The sequence below is a fragment of the Mobula hypostoma genome, chromosome 7, assembly GCF_963921235.1.
Source record: "Mobula hypostoma chromosome 7, sMobHyp1.1, whole genome shotgun sequence".
Taxonomy (NCBI): Eukaryota; Metazoa; Chordata; class Chondrichthyes; order Myliobatiformes; family Myliobatidae; genus Mobula; species Mobula hypostoma.
The window spans coordinates 39,366,816-39,383,934 of record NC_086103.1 but is presented as its reverse complement, the minus strand read 5'-3'; the positions used below and the strand labels follow the sequence as shown (position 1 = coordinate 39,383,934).

The 17,119-nt window shown below is 42.9% G+C and overlaps 1 long non-coding RNA gene across 2 annotated transcripts in view; it reads left to right on the top strand.

Moving 5' to 3' along the window:
- Nucleotides 1–1,597: 1,597 nt before the first annotated feature.
- Nucleotides 1,598–17,119, top strand: part of LOC134349248 (uncharacterized) — a 51,909-nt gene continuing 36,387 nt past the window's right edge. For both annotated transcript variants that reach the window (XR_010018617.1, XR_010018618.1), the window contains exons 1-2: nt 1,598–1,695; nt 1,794–1,856. This is a non-coding gene — a long non-coding RNA (uncharacterized LOC134349248). The remainder of the gene's footprint in view (nt 1,696–1,793; nt 1,857–17,119) is intronic.

The window sequence follows — 17,119 nt, the reverse complement described above, 5'->3', positions numbered from 1 at the left end:
GATTCAAAACGCAGTTCTGTTTTGGGCACCATGTGTTAGGTTCAATAGCGTAGCGGTTAACTCAGTGTTTTACAGTACCAGCAACCTGGGTTAGATTTTGCCACTGCCTATAAGGAGTTTGTATGTTCTCCCCGTGACCGCATGGGTTTCCTCCAGGTGCTGTGGTTTCCTCCAGGCTGGGAGGTTAATTGGTCATTGTAAATTGTCCTATGATTAGACTAGAATTAAATCAGGGGACTGCTGGGTGGCGCGGCTCCAAGTCCAGGAGGGACTATTCTGCACTGTATCTCGATAAATAAATACAACATAGGGTAGAAGCAGAGTGACGTTGTTTCTGTACGTAACTGTCTGTGAGGTGCTCCAAGGCACCACAAGGTGATGTACTGCTGTCTCAAGTAGCCAGTCGATCCCTCCTCAAAGAACTGGAAACCAGCCACCTTGGTGATGAATGCAGCTTTGTGGCTGTGTGTGAAGTGAACCATCGTCCTCCTCTTTCCTGCATGAGATGACTAATTGAAAGCCAGTCAAATCTAAATTGCTGTAAGTTTTGATCTACATTCCCACTTTGAACTAAACTGCAACTGGCTAAGCTCATTTCACACAAAGTAATTAATATAACTACTCCTCTGAAACCTATTTCATCACTTTTAGCTGGATTCAAAATACTGTCCTGATTTGGACATTGAGAGTTCAAAGGGAAATGCAATACAAGACCATAAGATCATAAGACTTCGGAGCAGAATTAGGCCATTCAGCCCATCAAGTCTACTCCTCCATTTGATCATAGCCAATTTATTTTCCCTCTCAACCCCATTCTCCTGCCTTCTCCCCATAACCTTTGATGTCCTACCAACCTCCACTTTAAACAATGACTTGGCCTCCACAGCTGTTTGTGGCAAAGAATTCCACAGATTTGCCACTGTGTGACTAAAGAAATTCCTCCACATCTCTGTTTTAAAGTGACATCCTTCTATCATGAGGATATGCCCTCTGGTCCAAGACCCTATCACTGTTGGAATCATCCACTTCCTGCCTAGGCCTTTTGCTATTCAGTAGATTTTAATGAAAATCTCCTCATTCTTCTAAACTCCAGCAAGTACAGGCCCAGAGCCATCAATGCTCCTCATATGTTAACTCTTTCATTCCCAGAATCATTCCAGTAAACCCCCTCTGGACCCTCTCATTATCTTTTCTTCCAAATTCAAAATCAGGTCAAAACTGCTCACAGTATGGATGGCAGAAGTTGAGTGATATCCTTTCTGTGCTATTGTTATCAGGGAACTCCCAGTCAGAGTTATAAGCTGCAGATGTTTAGGTAAAACAAAACAAAATGTGTTACTAGCTAGATTTTTTCCTCAGAGTTCGACAGAAAACAATTTTGCACGACAAATGAATGAAAATGTGGTAAGTTAATGCACAACGAAGTCCGGGGAGATCCTGGGTCCTTGGTGAAGAACAGAAGCAATTGAACTTAGGTAACCGGGTGACCGTCGTATCTTATTCATTATCATTAAAAGTGTACTTAGACATCCAACCGGGTAATGCTAGAATAGTTGTCTGTGCCTTTAAGTGGAGACGGTGATGTCATTACACACACACGGGATAGTGGGGAGACTATTTTTGTTTTCTGCAGAAGAAGCTGGTGGGGCTTTGGGATTAAGTTCCTCCCAGAGATACTGGGCATGGTGAGGAAAGGTGAGTGTTAATTGACGGTATCCATGTGAATTCGTTTATGCTTGTTGGTGAATCGAGAATATCGGTAATTTGACATATTTTACATGTGGATGCTTTAGATTTTCACGAGTGAAGGCATCGGCGCTGGATAGCGTGGCTTGTGCAAAGTTCCTTACCGGCAAGTACGTCAGTCTTCCTGTAATTTAACTACCAGGCAATATCTTGTAAAAGTTGTGCCAAAGTGTACCTTTTCTGTCCGCCAGAGAAAGCAGGATCTCCCAGTGGCCACACATTTTAATTCCACATCCCATTCCCATTCTGATATGTCTATCCACGGCCTCCTCTACTGTAAAGATGAAGCTACACTCAGGTTGGAGGAACAACACCTTATATTCTATTTGGGTAGCCTCCAACCTGATGGCATGAACATTGACTTCTCTAACTTCCGCTAATGCCCCTCCTCCCCCTCGTACCCCATCCGTTATTTATTGATATACACACATTCTTTCTCTCTCCCTCCTTTTTCTCCCTCTGTCCCTCTGACTATACCCCTTGCCCATCCTCTGGGTTTTTCCCCCCTCCGCTTTTTCCTTCTCTGTGGGCCTCCTGTCCCATGATCCTCTCGTATCCCTTTTGCCAATCACCTGTCCAGTTCTTGGCTCCATCCCTCCCCCTCCTGTCTTCTCCTATCATTTTGGATCTCCCCCTCCCCCTCCAACTTTCAAACCCCTTACTCACTCTTCCTTCAGTTAGTCCTGACGAAGGGTCTCGGCCTGAAATGTCGACTGTACCTCTTCCTAGAGATGCTGCCTGGCCTGCTGCATTCACCAGCAACTTTGATGTGTGTTGCTTGTACCTTTTGTCTAACTTTATTGTATCATGACTGATTGTAACAGCGTAACGTGAATGTTTAGTCTCTGTTTGGAAGTTAAGCACATGTATACTAAAAGGGAGTAGACATCTTAGATGAGATGTATTCGCTTACATTTTTGCTGCTATGTATAAGATACAGGGTTGGTGTAATTCTAATGTTGTTTGTATTATGTTCCTTCAGAATTGCCACTACTGTATTAGTTTTGTATTAGATTTGTGAGGTTTATTTGTATACTGCATATGCAATTCGTCGATACACAACGGTGTGGGTCAAAAGTTAAACTGAGATTGTAATGGCAGGAACTGGTTGTAAATTCGTTCGTTTTGTTTTGAGACCCTCTTCCGGCATGAAAACATTTAAAACAGATAAAGGAATTAAAACCTGAAAAAGTATTTGTTGTCTTGAGTGTGTACTTTTCCCCAGGCTACACTTAAGAATAGAGGACTGTCAGAAGGGAAAACAACCAGATGGTTTACGACAAAAATTCAGCAGTGAGAGAGTCGCGATGAAGGGTCATGGCCTGTAACGTTGACTGTTTATTCCCCTCCACAGATGCTGCTGGAATTGCAGTGTTCCTTCAGCTTTCTGTGTGGCTTGCTCAGTTTCTGGGCCAATGGTGAAGCTGTTTTATCAAGCCTAATTGTGGAAAATTGCAAATTGTCCAGTGATTTCTGGTAATTTGTAATCATTGTAATTATCCTTCTTACCTCAAATTTCAGGGTTAATTACACACTACTAATAACCGCACGTTATAAACAGAAGTGATTCTGCAGATGCTGGAAATCCAGAGCAACACACAAAAAATGCTGGAGGAGCCCTGAAGGTCAAAGAGCAGGGTCAAATAAACAGTTGACCTTTGGGACCAAGACCCTTCATCAGGACTGGAAAGGAAGGGTGAAGATGCCAGAATGTGGGAGGAGGGGAAGGAGGACAAGCTAGGTGTGGTCTAAATGGAGCTTTATACAACTGCAGCTTTACCTCGCGACTCTTCAGCTCAGTCCCCCGACTAATGAAGGCCAACGCACCATATGACTTCTTAGCCCCTTGATCAACTCGTGCAGCAACATTGCTGGATTAAAATCTCAAAACTCAAAAGCACCAAAGAGCACACACGATGAGTGCATCAATTTATGAGGTATACTTCCATCTTCGAGCTTCCATCAAGGTTCACAAGGAGGATTCCAGTAATGAAGGGGTTAACCTATGAGGAGTGTTTGGCAGCTTTGGGTTTATACTCACTGGAATTGAGAATAATGCGGGGGGCGGGGGGGATCTCATTGAAACGTACCGAATGTTGAAAGGACTAATTAGGGTGGATGTGGAGAGGATGTTTCCTATGGTGGGGGTATCCAGAACTTGAGGGCACAGCCTCAAAGTTGAGGGGCAACCCTTTAGAACAGAGGTAAGGAGGAATTTTTCTAGCTAGAGAGTAGTGAATCTGTGGAATACTCTGCCCCAGACTGCGGTGGAGGGTGATGTGGTCGGCAAGTTTTTTTTTAGATTACGAGGACAGTCAGTCCTCGTTTATTGTCATTTAGAAATGCATGCATTAAAAATGATACAATGTTCCTCCAGAATGATATCACAAGAAAACACAGGACAAACCAAGACTAAAACTGACAAAACCACATAATTATAACATATAGTTACAACAGTGCAAAGCAATACCGTAATTTGATAAAGAGCAGACCATGGGCATGGTAAAAAAAAGTCTCAAAGTCCCGATAGCCTCATAATCTCACGCAGGCGGCAGAAGGGAGAAATTCTCTCTGCCATGAACCTCCAAGCGCCGCCAACTTGCCGATGCAGCACCATTGGAAGCACCCGACCGCAGCGGACTCTGAGTCCGTCCGAAAACTTTGAGCCTCCGACCAGCCCCTCCGACACAGCCTCTCTGAGCACCATCCTCTGCTGAGCGCTTCGACCCCGCCCCAGCAGCTGAAACTAGCAAAGCCGAGGACTCGGGGCCTTCTCCTCCAGAGATTCTGGACCACACAGTAGCAGCAGCAGTGAAGCAGGCATTTCAGAAGTTTCATCAGATGTTCCTCCGTGCTCTCATGTCTGTCTCCATCAAATCAGGATTGTGCACGGCACCCTACTTGACAAAGAATAGACATCACCACCGGAGTGGCCGCTGCGAGCTGATAGTTTCCTGATCGATCAGGGCATCAAAGGTAATCTTTTGTTGGATTTTCCACTCAAAGGCATTGGTGAACCCGTACCAGGCCATGAGGCAGCCAGTCAGCACACTTTCCACCACATACCTATAGAGGTATGCCAAGGTTTTCGATGACATGCTGACCTTCCACAGACACCTGAGGAAGTAGAGGTGCTGTTGTGCTTTCTTCACAATTATGTTTATATGCTGGGTCCAGGACAAGTCCTCTGAAATAGTGACACCCAGGAATTTAAAGTTACTGACCCTCTCCACCTCTGATCCTCCGATGACCACCGGCTTATGGATCCCTGGTTTCCCTCTCCTGAAGTCTACTATCAGTCCATTGGTCTTATTGACATTGAGTGAGAGGTTGTTATTACACAACATTGATCACCTCTCCCCCCCACCGGCAAAAAGAAAGCGTTGGTACCCACCACTGAACACTCAAGCGAGAGCAAAGACACAGAATTGCAGTACTCCAAAGACTACTCGTTCACCCGATATTCAACATACCACAGGCTCTGTCTCTCTCCCTAATGAGGGAAAAGGAGATATCTCCACTTCACAGCGAGAGGGGAGACATAACAAATAACTCGCTGGTTTACGATGTTAAAAGTCCGCTGTGTCTTTTTTTCCGAGCTTTGTCCCCAAAGATCTCAGGTCTCTGGGCACACAGCCTTAGATCTTCCATTTCCCACGACACACCGATCTCCTGCCTGGACACTGACCTCCGATCCCCCCGTCTCCAGAGCCACGAAATCTTGAACCTCCAAAGGCGAGCGAAGCTCTTAGGCCACGCCCTTGGCATGCCAAATAATGGCCAGCCATGAAACCCCAAGATTGGGCCCATTCCTGCAAAGAACCGTAGTCAGCGTGTAACTCCAGGTCAGGATCTTCAAAAGAACCCTGAAAGGGAAAAATAGAGATATTGTAGATGGAAATAGAACTGTTTCTGAAGATGCAAACAAGAGAGTCGCTGTTAGACGCCATTGTCTCCTCCTACGCTCCTCCCCCTCTTGAATAAATAAATAAAACTATCTATGATACCAATGTAGCATCATTAGTGGATATTCATTGTCTACCAATGAACAAATGAGTAATTAACAAATTAAGTGCACCAAGTTCCTGGGAGTTCACATCACGGGTGACCGCACTCGGTCCCCGAGTATCACCTCCCTGAACAAGAGGGCAGAGCAGTGCCTCCACTTCCTAATAAGACTGAGGCAAGCAAGGTTCCCACCTCCCAACTTAACTGTATTTTACAGGAGCACCACTGAGAGCGTCCTGACAAAGTTGCATCTCCATCTGGTATGGGAGCAGCCGAGCGCTGGACTGGAAGTCCCCACAAAGGACTGAGAGAACAGTCGAGAGGATCATAGGGCTCTCCCTACCATCCATCAGGGACATTTATCAGGAGTGCTGCACTTACAAGGCCCTCAGTATTATTTAGGGTCCCACCCACCCATCCAGCATCCTCTTTGACTTTCTGCCATCAGGCAGGAGACTCTGATGCATAAAAGCAGGATGGGAAACAGTTTCTTCCCTCAGGCCATTAGGCTTCTGAACTCCTGGCCGCATCGTATTCAAAGTGTCGCTGGTTAATCTGTTCCGTACTTTACAATATTTAATATTAATGCACTTTAGTTTGTTATTTATGTGTGATTCATCTGTAGATTTTATCTGTACCTTCGCAAGTTACTGTGTGCTATGTGTACTACTGTGTTTGAAGAAACATCTTGTTTCTGTATATATTATATACTTGTATATTGCTAAATGACAGTAAACATGGCTTGACTTGGCTTGATGGATGACTGGAACTTGGTGAAAGTTAGAATACAGGTAGCAGGTGAACACAAAATTAATCGGGAGAAGGGTGAACAACAGAATATTAAGCAAGTATAGGAAGAGTACTGTATATCTGCAATTTGGTTACTAATATCCTTTCAGATATTAGTTGAAGTAAAGGGACATAACTTCAGGTTGACTAGAGAAAAAATGTAGATTCGGTTCTCTTCCAATTCTTCGCTGCTGATTGCTCTTTGTTGGCCTACAATGCTTTCATCTGCTTCTCATCCACTTAAGTTCTATTATTCAGAGAGCAAAGCATGTTATATCTTGTGAGGTTCTGCAATATAATCTGATATACTGCAGGGATGTTGTCAGACCGCATTCTCCTGTGAGTCTTTTGCAGCACTCCCTTGTAGGTCACCACTGTAGACAAATTTCAACTCTGTATGACGAACACCTGCGTGAAGCTGTACAGTTCTCAGGAAACTGCCAGTCGTAATTCAGATCATTAAATCAACAAATCATGTCAGAGACCTGATGTAATCTGTAGTGCTAAATTAGTTTACTGCATGACATCCCATCCAGTAAACTCAAACTGTAAATGTCGGATAGGAAAACATAAAAACTCAAGAACGTGAGAGATAGAAGTAAGAATGGGTCCTTCAGCTCCTTAGGGCTGCTTTACCATTCATTAAGATCATACTGAATTTTTAATACATTAGCCCCATAATCATTGATTCCCTTAATATTTACAAATCTCTCAATTTCCTTTTTGAATATAGTAAAAAACCAAAGCGCCTAAAGCCCCCTGGTATCGGAAATTCCATAGATTATTGACTTCTGAGTGAAGAAATTTGTTCTCATCCTGTCCGAAATGGCCCAGCTCTAATTTTGAGTCTGCATGTCTGGTTCTAGACATACCAGTCTGGGAAATATCAATTCTAAGAGTCAAAGGTTTGTATGTTTTAATTAAGTCATCTCATACTTCTGAAGGTCAACAGAGTACAGGCCCAGTCTGCTTAATTAAAGCAGAAATTGAAATGAAGGACCGTGGGGGTAGGGACCTCTGGATTACTCACAGCGTCATGTGTTAGAGAGTTCCACGAATAGAAAGATAGGCCAGATGAATGTGTGGCTCACGAGCTGGTGCAAGGGGCAGGGATTCAGGTTCTTGGAGAAACACCAGAGATTCACAGAGCAATACACAAAATGCTGGAGGAGCTCAGCAGGTCGGGTAGCATCAATGGAAGTTAATAAGCAGTCGACGTTTCATGCCGAGACCCTTCAGTAGGGCTCATGATGAAGGGTCTCGGCCCAAAACCTTCCTGATGAAGGGTCTCAGCTCGAAATGTCGACTATTTATTGACAGGTTCTTGGGTCACTGGAACCTCTTCTAGAGCAGGGGTGACCTGTACAAGAGGGACAGGTTGCACCTTAACTGGAGGGGAACCAATATCGGGCTAGGAGGTTCGCTAGCGTTACTTGGGAGAGTTCAGATAAGAAGCCCTTGTAAATGTACGTGCTTTGTCATTAGAAACTTGTCAAGTTCCAGAAGATTGGAGGGTGGCTAAAGCTGTTTCATTGTTCAAGAAGGGTAGAAAGGGCAGGCCAGCAAACCGACTTCAGTTGTAGGGAAGTTACAGGAGGTAATTCCGAGGGACAGGGTCTGTTAGGAATAGACAGCATGGTTGTGTGCCTAGAAGGTCATATCGGATGCATATTTTGAAGTTTTTGGAAGAGATAACGAAGGGGGTAGATGAAGGTAGGGCAGTGGATGTTGTCCACGTGGACTTTAGTCTGGCCTTTGACAAGGTTCGGTCACATGAGATTCAGAGAGGGCTAGAGAGCTGGATTCAGAATTGGGTCAATGATAGGAAGTAGAGGGTGATCGTTAAATTCAGTTCTCTGACTGGAAGCCTGTGACTAGAGGGGATGGCCCAAGGGTCAGTGTTGGAACTTCTGTTATCCATTGTGTATGTACCTGATTTGGATATCAATGTACATGGCACAATTAGCTAGCTTGCTGATGGTAGGAGTCTATAAAATCATGAGGACTATGGAAAGTCTTTTCCCTAGGTTTGGGGAGTCCAAAGCTAGTCACAGGTACAAGGTAAGTCGGGGGGAGTGACATAAAAGAGACCCAAGAAGTAACTTCTTTTCACAAAGGGCAGCGACTACCTGAAATGAGCAGCTGGAGGAAGTGGTCGAGACTGGTACAATTGCCACATTTAAGAGGCTTTTGGATAGGAACACGGAGAGGAGTGGCTCGAAGGGTTATGGGCCTAACATTGGTAACTGAGACTAGCAGGGAGGGTGCTGTGGTTGGCATGAACACAATGTGCTGAAGGGCCTGTTTTCTGTGCTCTACTAATATCAACCCATATAACAAATATCCAGTTTAGCGGTCAATCCAGTAACCGATTGCCGCACACTCTCTAACACAACTGTATTCCAAATGCAGTTTCACAAATTCTCAGTGTAATTGGAAACAAGATGTCTCAGCCCTTCTACTGGAGTCCTCTAGCAATAAAGGTTAAGGTTTCATTAGCCCTCACAATTTCTAGTGGAACCTGTATGTGAACTCATGTATTTCAAAGTTCAAAGTAAAATGTAATATCAGAGTACATACAGCTCACCACATACAACCCTGAGATTCTTCTTCTGTGGGCATACTTAACAAATCTGTAGAACAGTAACTGTAAACTGTAAACAAACTGTGCAAATGTAGATATAAATAATTAGCAATAAATAACAAACATGAAATAACAACATAACAGAGTCCTTAAATGATTGTAGCTATCCCCTTCTGTCCAAGAGCCTGGTGGTTGAGGGGTAGCAACTGTTCCTGAACCTGGTGGTGCGAGTCCTGAAGCACTTGTACCTTCTTCCTGATGGCAGCAGTGAGAAGAGAGCATGGCCTGGGTGGTGAGGATTTCTGATGATGGATGCTGCTTTTCTATGGCAATGTTTCATGTAGATGCACTCAATGATTGGGAGGGTTTTAACCACGATATAGTGGGCCAATGTCCTGGGTGTGACTCTAAACTGCAACCAGTGATGAGGCTCTGACTGGGGACTTTCAGAGCTTACCCTTAGTCATTCATTGCTCCCAGGACCGCTCTGACCTGGAACGGTAGCACCTGCAAGGGTCCCTGCTCGGGATACGAGCAAAGGCCAACGGCAGACCCGACAGGTTCAGTAACTGAACTTATGACGGAGAAGGTGGATGAGCTAGGACCTCAAATGACAACGGCTATAGTACAGGCGGATGAACATTTGGGAAGAGAAATGGCGATTTCTTTTAGTTTGCCCAATGGTAGGCAATAGCAAACCACCATTGCTAGATACTAGATTTCCTAGAATCTATTTGCTAAGAAAACCATGGTCAAAATCACAAAATGTATCACACAACATCCGTGTCAAGAGGATCTTCAAGACAATTCTGAAGATGCTTCGCTCGGTAGGGTTGGTTCTGTTCAGCAGGGGATCCCTGACTGTCATCACGCTACTGCTCAAAGTTCATTGGACAGGTGCTGGAACATGTCAGAATAGAAATAAAACACTAATGTATTCTTGTGAAACATCTCATACTAATGGAGTAGGAATTCTTATGGGTGAAAACATGGCAAAAAGTGTTTTAGGACATTGGGCAATGTTAGAAAGAGTGCTCCTTGTTAGATTCAGAGGACAACCATTTGATTTAGCAATTATACAGGTATATGCACCAACAACAGATGGAACAAATGAGGATATAGATCAATTCTATGAAGAGCTTGAACAAGCAAAGAATGGATGCAAATCTCAAGATATTGTTATTGTCATGGGAGATCTAAATGCTAAAGTAGTACAAGGTGCTGATGGAAATACCATAGGAAAATTTGGACTTTGGAAAGAAATGAAAGAGGTGAGAAATGGGTAGAATGGTGCAAGATGAATAATCAGGTCATTATGAATACCTACTTTAAAAACCATCCAAGTCGCTTGTGGACCTGGAAAAGTCCAGGTGATAACACTAGAAATCAAATTGACTTTATTACTATAAACCAAAGATTTAGAAACTCAGTGACTCAATGCAAAACATATCCAGGTGCAGACTGTAATAGTGACCATAACCCAGTAATATGTCATGTAAAAGTAAAACTTAAAAAACTAAAGAAGCGAAAACCTGAACAATCCCTTGACTACTTGCAATTAATTAAAAAAGAAAACCTCAGACAAAAATTTACAATTGAAGTAAGGAATAGATTTCAAAGTCTAGAAATAGAATCTGTTGAAGATTATAGCAATCATGTAGAAATGAAATTTAACTCTCCAAAGGATGCCTTGGTAGAATCAGCAAAGTCAGTGATTCCTAAAAAAGAAAAAGGCACAAAGGATGACAGATGAAATCAAAAATCTAATGGAAGAAAGGAGATAGAAGAAAGCAAATCCTATAGAATATAAGTCCTTAGATAAAAAAGTTAAAAGCTTATGTCAAAAAGCCAAAGAAGAATAGTTAAACCAGGAATGTGAGCAAATAGAAAGAATCCCTATTACTGATCCAAAAAGGTTACATCGACAAATCAAGAATATTACTGGTAAAAAGCTCCTCTGTTCTTCAGGTGGATGTTTGAAAGCAAAGGATGGTACCATTATCATGGAAAAAGATGACATTATGAACAGATGGACTGAGCGTATTCAGGAATTATTTGAAGACGATTCAGGCGAAAAACTAGAAATTAAGAAAAACATTGAAGGTCCAAGTATTTTTAAATCTGAAGGTGAAGTTTGTAATGCAGTAAATAAGATGAAGAAAGGAAGGGCAGCAGGTCCTAATGAATTAGTGATAGAACAAATTATCGCCCTTGAAGATTATGGAATTGAAAAACTTACTGATTTAATCAATGACATTTATGAGACTTGAATAATACCAGAAGAGATGAAAAAATCAGTATTTAACACTCTTCCTAAGAAACCTGGAGCAATAGAATGTCAATTACATAGGACCATAAGTTTAATAAGTCATATCACTAAGATACTTCTAAGAATTTTGATGACAAGAGCTAAAAGTAAGATACAAGCTGAGATAGGTACAGAACAATGTGGTTTTGTGAAAGACAAAGGTACAAGAAACACAATATTGATGTTAAGGATACTATCAGAATGAGCTAGTCAAGTGCAAAAAGATTTGTTTGTTTGTTTTATCGACTAGACAAAAGCATTTGATAACGTGAAACACAATAAGTTATTTGAAATATTACAGGAAACTCTAGATCTAGATTCGAAAGACCTCTGCCTCATCAGAAATCTGTACTGGGAACAAACTGCTGCTGTAAGAATAGATGGAGAAGTGAGTCAGTTTATGAAAATCAAGAGAGGCGTTAGACACGGGTGTGTTTTCTCCCCTGATTTATTTAATGTGTACAGTGAAACAATATTACAAAAAGTAAGAGACATCTTGGGAATCAAAGTTGATGGTGAAAACATCAATAATTTCAGATATGCGGATGACACTGTGTTAATTGCAATTACGGAGGAAGAACTACAAAACTTAATTGATATAATTGTTGAAGAAAGTGCAAAAATGGGTCTATCTTTCAGTTGCAAAACGACAGAATATACGGTGATATCCAAAAAAGGAGTATCCTATCTGCAGGCTGAGAATAAGCGGGGAAAATATAAAACCAAGTACAGAAATTTTGCTACTTAGGAAGCTGGGTGGCATCAGATGGCAGGTGCAACATGGACATCAAAAGAAGAATAGGGATGGAAAAAGACACCTTTACGAGAATGAAGAGTATACTGACCAATACTAAACTAGGCATGACAACCCACTTCAGAGTACTGAAATATTATGTTTATCCAGTTATGTTATATGGATCAGAATGTTGGACAATATCTAGTAACATGAGTAAATGAATTGAAGTAGCAGAGATGTGGTTTTTGAGGAGGATGCAAAGAATATCATGGATGAAACGAATATCTAACGAGGATGTCATGAACAGAGCAAGCACAAAAAGAGAAATAATGTATGAGATCATGAAAAGGCAACGTAACTTCATTGGACATGTGATTAGGAAAGAGGGGTTAGAATGCACGGTAATTATGGGAAAGATTGAAGGGAAGAAAGCAAGAGGAAGACAAAGACAAATGATGATGGAGACAGCAGCCAGAGAACTGGAAATGAATACCAATGAATTGATCCACTTGACCCGAAACAGGAGTGTGTGGGCCATGGCAGTCAAAGCTCAAACTGGGCATGGCACCTGATGATGATGATAGTGGGCCAATTCCATCACCTTTTGCAGGATTAGCCACTCAAAAGCATTAGTGTTCCCATACCAGGCCCTCTTCACCCGGTCAGCACTTTACACCACACATCCGTAGAAGCTTGCCAAGATTTTTGATGACATGCCGAACCTTCGCAGGCTCCTGAGGAAGTAGAGGTGCTGTTGTGCTTTATTCACAATTATATTTATATGCTGGGTCCAGGACAGGTCCTCTGAGATTGTGACAGCCAAGAATTTAAAGCCACTGACACTCTTCACTCTCCACCTCTGATCCTCCAGTGATTACTGGCTCGCGGACCTCTGGTTTCCCTCCCCTGAAGTCTACAATCAGTTCCTTGGTCTTCCTGACGTCGAGTGAGAGGTTGATGTTATCACACCACTCGGCCAAGTTTTCAATCTCCCCCCTGCATGCTGATTCATCAGCCCCTTTGAAACAGCCCAAAACATCAGCAAACTTGTATCTGGTGTTGGATCTGTACTTAGCCACACAGTCATAGGTGTAACACAAGTAGAGCTGGGGGGGTGGGGGGGGGTGGGTGCTAGGTACACATCCCAGCAGTGCTCCTGTGCTGATGGAGATTTGGAAATTATATTAAAAAAACCTCTCCACTTATTTATTTATTTATTTATTAGGATGTATGTGTTGCTGGCAAAACCAGCATTTATCGACTATCCCTCACTGTCCCAGAACAACAGCCATCCAGAGGACTTCACTGAAGAGCTGACCACATTGCTGTGGGTGCAGAGTCACAGGTGGGCCTGTTTCTTGGTGGTTAAGAATGACAGGATAAGTTTCCTGAACGGTGTCTGTCTTCGTCAAAATGTGGCTCCCGAGATGTGGGGAATGGTCCATGCTATCCAGGGTCTTGCCGAGGTAGTATGATGCAGCACTGGCTAATTGATAGAAGACCTTTGCTTTGTAGACGTTGAGTTTAAGCTCTTCCTTGTGTATGTTTCAGTGAACGAGATTAAGGTTTTTGTTTGGGCTTCTGAGCCTGTGCAAATGCAAGTATTGCCTGCGTACTGCGGCTTGATTGTTGTGGTCTGAGTGCCCTGGATTCTGGAGTGCAGTTTCCATTCAGCTGATCAGTCTTCCATCAGTTCTTAAGATTAACTTCATTCTGCAGAAATCATGTTGCTGGTTGAACATAGTGACAAGTTGTATTGAGAAAATTGACGTCGATAATGCAGTCCTGTTTAACACCAGTTGAGATTGGTGCTTTTATGGACTCGATAATTAATATGAACAAAGTCACCGGAGAGATGCAGCTGGTAGATATGAAGTCGTCTTATTTGACAAAATGAGACACAGCGGGCGTCATAGTGAGACCCTTTCAGAGGAAGAGGCCTGTTTGATCCAACATTACATGACATTTTGTATGCTAAAGATCAAAGGACAATTCTATACTTACAATGTATCTGCAATGCTCTTCGAATTACATGTAATTTTCACACCTCTTTCTTCGCGCCCACACTAGACACCCAAAATGAATATCCAACAACATTATCCGGCTTTTAAATTGACTGTAGGAACCTATTGTCCAGAGCTGCATTTTAAATTTAAACTACACTCATGTTCAAGTCTAAGGATTGGTTGCTGGTTAATATTTTGCTATACACCCTAAATCCAGAATATGCTTCAGTAGCTTGTACAATTGGTATCATGGAGCAATCTTAAGATGGAGATGAACTTGAAGGGGATATTCCTCAGTCACTCTCCATTATTGGAGTCAAAGGCTTAAAGTGAGACTGAACAAGACCATGTATAGTAACTCGTACTGCTCCCTGCACTTTCCTTGGAACTGGTGTGCAGTGAAGACTATGCATCTTTGGATAGATGGGATCCTCACTTCAATTCAGGCAGCAGCTCTTCAGCAATTGGGAGGAGGTATCCAGAAAGAGACTGGCAGACAGCAAGGACACTAACCCCTCCCTTTCCAGTCCTGAAGAAGGGTCTTGGCCCAAAACATTGACTATTTCTCATTTCCATAGATACTTCCACATATATTTAAGTGAAAACACAATGTCAATGTTAGAAATAGATCATGTAGATCTAAGACAGATGAGACATTTGGCCCAGACCAGGTGACGACGTGGCAGATTTGAAAGACGTTAGTGAGTGGCATGGATTTTTATGACAACCTGAAAACGATGTGGTCATGGTTACCATCCATTTGTTGTATCCAGAGCTCCAGTGTGGCTTCCCCTCCATCAGAGACTCCCAATGCACCCTCGGGCATCGCACTGTCGAACACCTTTGCCCTTTCAGCTGTATCGGCAGGAAACTCTTGCTGGCCAGTTATTTTAATTCCTTTTCCCACTGCCACACCAACATGTCTGCCGCCTCCTCTACTGCCAAATTGATGCTAGAAGCAGATTAGAGGAGCAGCATCTCATATCCTGCCATAGTAGTCTCCAACTAGACGACATGAACATCAATTTCTCAAACTTCTGGTAAACATTCTCCTCTGTCATTCCCCTCCCCCCTTATCCCACCAATCATTATCACCCCATCGCTTCCCCATCCCTCATCTTCTCCATTTGTCCATCACTCTCACCTTCCTCCCTCTGGTTCTCCTCTCTAGTTCATGTTCCACTGCCCTCTCTTAGCAGGTTCCATCTTCTTCAGCCCTTTGCCACCTCCCAGCTTCCTACATTATTCCCACTCTCCCCTGTCTTCATCGACCTATCACTTAGATTCAACTATCACCCATTAGCTCTTATGCCACCCCCTTACCCCAGCCTGTTATACTAGCTTCTCTTCCTCTTCCTTTCCAGTCCTGATGAAGGATCTCAACCCAAGATGTGAAATGTCTACTTCCCTCCATAGATGCTGTCTGACACACTAAATTCCTCCAGCTAAATTGTGTGTGTGTGTGGTCTTTTTTGTTTTAATTCCAGATTGTTGTGAAATTAAATTCCACAGCTGTCAAAGGAAAATTTGTGCTCATTTCTCTGGTTTACTAGTCCAGTAAGTTAACCTGCTCCACCCTTTTTGTGACAGTTTTGTTCACAAAATACATCTTTTATTTACATGTAACAAACAATCTGATTCCTGACATAGGATTTTGAGTCAAAACGCCGAGAGATCCTAACTCTGCTCACTCCCCCCTTCACAGACGGTGCTCGAACTGCTGAGTCCTTCCAGCTGAGTGTTGGTTGCTCCGGAATCAGCATCTGCTGTCTTTGGTGTTTCCATTTAATTTATGTATCTTCGTATTGATTAACGAACCATTATGTGAAATGAATTAAAATAGTCACAAATCATAGAGGCAAGAAATTCTGCAGATGCTGGAAATCCAAAGCGACACACAGAAAATGCTAGAGGAATTCAGCAGGTTAGGCAGCATCTGTGGAAATGAATAAAAGGGTGGGTCCCCTCCTCCTTCCCTTTCTCCTATGGTCCATTCTCCTCTCCTCTCCAGCCCTTTACCTTTCCACCCTACCTGGCTTCACCTGTCACCTGCTAGCTATCCTCCATCCCCTTCCCACTCCACCTTTCTATTCTGGCGTCTCGCCCCTTTCTTTCCAGTGCTGAAGAAGGGTCTGGGCCCGAAATGTTTATTCATTTCCATCGACGCTGCCTGACCTGCTGAATTCCACCAGCATTTTGTGTGTGTTGTTCTCAATGTTCACAGCGCATCTGTAACATGATGCCGTTGCTAATTCACCAAAACCCTACTGATCCTGAGTTGATGTATATTTTATTCCCCATGATTCCTATTTCTAAATGGGCACTTCCTTCCTGTCCTCCCAGCTTTTTATTCTGACGTCTTTCCCCTTCCTTTCCAGTCCCGAAGAAGGTTCTTGGCCCAAACACCGACTGTTTATTCACTTCCATCGACACTTTCACATATACTTAAGTGAAACCACAGTATCAATGTTAGAAATAGATCGTGCAGGTCTAGAAGGCTTGGTTTCATAAGAAAATATCTCTGAGTTGTGACTGAAGATATAGTAAAAAAAAATTGTGAACCTTTGGTATTCTCTAACCAAGGTTTCTGTGAAGTGAATCATTAAGTATATTGAGGGCTGAGACAGATAACACCTTTTGGACATTAGTTAAGTCAACGGTTAACAGGGAACAGGGAAGTAGAATTCAAGTCGATTTGATCCACCGTGATTTAATTGAAAGGAATGGCCTACTTCAGTTCCTATTTCTTGTTAAGTATTGGTCAATAGTAATGCAGAAACTTGTTACTTGTTACATACACCTGTTAGGGTGCATTCTCCAGATACCTTATAAAGTAACCGTACCCTCCAGCCAGGAGCAGATGTCATCAGGTGGTTCCCAACCTTCATCAAGTGTTTCAACCCTTAACCCCAACACTCTCCAGTTGGTGGGCCGGCAGTGGT